The sequence below is a fragment of the Antrostomus carolinensis genome, unplaced genomic scaffold, assembly GCF_000700745.2.
Source record: "Antrostomus carolinensis isolate BGI_N321 unplaced genomic scaffold, ASM70074v2 scaffold519, whole genome shotgun sequence".
Classification (NCBI taxonomy): domain Eukaryota; kingdom Metazoa; phylum Chordata; class Aves; order Caprimulgiformes; family Caprimulgidae; genus Antrostomus; species Antrostomus carolinensis.
The window spans coordinates 10,015-13,352 of NW_010338998.1; positions in this window are offsets into that span (position 1 = coordinate 10,015).

Sequence of the window (3,338 nt, forward strand, 5' to 3'; positions counted from 1 at the left end):
TACTAAGTTGCTAAGATATCATAGAATCATTTAGGTTGGAAAAAAACCTTTAAGACCATTGAGTCCAACAGTAAACCCAACACTGCCAAGTCCACACTAAACCACATCCCTAAGCACCACATCTACATATCTTTTAAATACCTCCAGGGATGGAGACTCCACCACTTCCCCAGGCAGCTTGTTCTAATGCTTTACAACCCTTAATTTTTCCTAATATCCAAACTAAATCTCCCCCCTGGCACAACCTGGGGCTGATTCTTCTTGTCCTATCACTTGTTACTTGGAAGAAGAGATTGAGACCCAACTTGATACACCCTCCTTTCAGTTAGTTATAGAGAGCAATAAGGTCCCCCCTCAGCCTCCTTTTCTCCAGACTAAACAACCGCAGTTCTCTCAGCTGCTCATCATAAGACTTGTGCTCCAGACCCTTCACCAGCTTCGTTGTTCTTCTTTGGATGTGCTCCAGTGCTTCAATGTGTTTCTTGTAGTGAGGAGCCCAAAACTGAACACAATGCTCATATGTTATTTTGGATTGGATGTGAAATTGACTTCTGTCCTGTGAACAATGTTAATTTCGAGAAAAACACATTCTGGAAACTGTTAAAGAAAAGTAAAAATATTTTGAGATGCCTGATTGTCAGACACATACATAGAGTCTGGCAAAAATAGGAGCAGTCTGTATAGAACTAAACCAGACTTTAGTATAGAACTAAAACAGACTTTTTGCCTTTTCAATTCAATATTTCAGTGTTTTTGAGCATGACTCTAATAGGCAGGATACATCTGCACACTATCATCTGTAGTATTCCCTATTCATGGCAAGAACAGATGGAGCCTCAGTAATCCTCAGCAGATCTTATTGGACTATGGTTTGGAATAACATCAAAACTGGAATATAGAGTATTTCATTGTTGGAAAAAAACTGACAAAAACTAAAAGAACAAGCCAAGAAAGAAGCCAGTGTTAAAAGAACTTCTGATTTTTCTTTAGCAATATATCCCACTGAGATCTAAAATTTTATTGAAATAACTTTTTTTTTTTTTTTTTTTTTTTAATGCACACAGGTATTTGAATTGAAGGTTTTGTTCGTTGGATGTTTTATGTTACAGCAGCAAAACAGCAGGGCAAGCAACTAACTACATTTAGAGTGCATTACTTTTTTAAAACTGCTGGTTGACCAAAGCGGAGGATAATGACCTTTGTTTGGTATTTGTAGGTTTATGTATTTTAAGTTTCTGTCACTTACTAGTGACATCAGCAAATTATTTTTTTCAAGCAGCTTAGATGGAAGGTACAACACACAGTAATCCTATTCAAAGAGCAGCTCAGGGAATGAAACTCTTCTGACTCTCTTTTTCCTCTCTCTCTTTTTTTTTTTTTTTTTTTTAAGAAATCATCTACTCCCAGCAGTTTCATCTCCTGCATAATACAGCAATTTAATGAGCTATGCAAAGAAGAAACCATTACTGCCCACAAGCCCTCTATACAAGTGCACCATGTTGTCAACTTACCATCTGGCCCAACACAAGTTCTATGTTTTCCAGGCAAGAGAAACATACAGCTTGTGTGTGGCATTTAGACATAGAGTCTAGCTAAATAAATTAGCATTCTGCCAATGCATAACAATCCTTCAAGTAGACCTTATTGACTGTGTCTGATCGCACGTTCCTAAGAGCCTTCTTACAGTCAATAAAAGGCATGTGAAGAATTATGACAGTGTTAGGAGAATAATTCATTTCCACAGAGAGAACTTTAGAAATTATGGTCACTAAAATTTCAATATAGCATTTGTAATAATCTTTAAAGATAATCTAGGATATCACTTTCCTATATAGTCACAAGTCTTCAGGCAAGCAAGCACTTATCCTGGATGAAGTATTTAAACAAACTGCTTCTTTTCAACTTTTCTATTTTGTAAACCTACACAGGATAAACACCACATTTATTTTTACCAACCATATGAATTTTAACAAGGGCAAGTGCTGGATTTTGCACCTGGGACACGGCAACCCTGGACACACCTACAGACTGGGGAATGAGAGGCTGGAGAGCAGCCCTGCAGAGAGGGACCTGGGTGTTCTGGTCAATGGCAAGTTGAATGTGAGCTAACAGTGTGCCCTGGTTGCCAAGAGGGCCAACCGTGTCTTGGGGTGCATCAAGCACTGCATTGTGAGCCGGTCGAGGGAGGTGATCGTCCCACTCTACTCTGCACTGGTGCGGCCTCACCTGGAGTACTGTGAGCAGTTTTAAGTGCCACAATATAAAAAGGACATAAAGCTACTGGAGAGTGTCCAGAGGAGGGACACTAAATTGGTGAAGGGTTTAGAGGGGAAGCTGTACAAGTAGAGGCTAAAGTAGCTTGGTTTGTTCAGCCTGGAGAAGAGGAGACAGAGGAGACCTCATCACAGTCTAGAACTTCCTCACAAGGTGAAAAGGAGGGGCAAGTGCTGACCTCTTCTCCCTGGCAACCAATGATAGGATCAGAGGAAATGGCAGGAAGATGTGCCAGGGGAGGTTTAGGTTGACCATGAGGAAAAGGTTCTTCACCCAGAGGGCAGTGAAGCACTGGAACAGGCTCCCCAGGGAGGTAGTCATGGCACCAAGCTTGACAATATTCAAGAAGCATTTGGACAAGGCCCTCAGACACATTGTCTGAATCTTGGGATTGTCCTATGCAGGGACAGGACCTGGATTCCATGATCTTTGTAGATCCCTTTCAGCTCATAACATTCTATGCTTCTATGATATTTTTAAAAGTGTAGTTAGAAGGACAGTTGTCATTTCTGGCTGTTGTTCTATAACCATTCCTGTTGCAGCAAATTAAACAACAGATATGGCTTGCCTATGGAAAACAACTTACTGAATAATAAGGCCCTTATAAAAGAAAAAAGTAGAAAGTAGAGTCTTGAAAGAAGATATTGCTAGATAGAGAAACAAAGAAATAATCATTTATTTAACTAATAGAATAGGGAGGAATCTTCCCACACTCTTCTATTTTGATCATGACCTGTCACTGGGTTTTGAGAAAACTGATTTAGTAATAGCAAGTAAATTTAACAGCAAGAAACTGTTATAAGCATAGGAATTGTTGATTGTAACTCAGTTAATACTTCCCATTTTATCACAGAGTAGTTAAAATGGTTACTGCAATTTTCAGAGTTCCCTACCTGTTCGAATGCATAGAAACCTTTTTAGCACTAGCCTTGGGTTGCACTAACTTTTTATCAACTCATTAACCATGATAATTCCTTGAAAAGCTTGAGTACTAATAGACTTTTCCTTTTGAGTCTTAAAGCAATGTCAAAAATGGGAATAAGCTTATAGGAAAAGATGTTAGC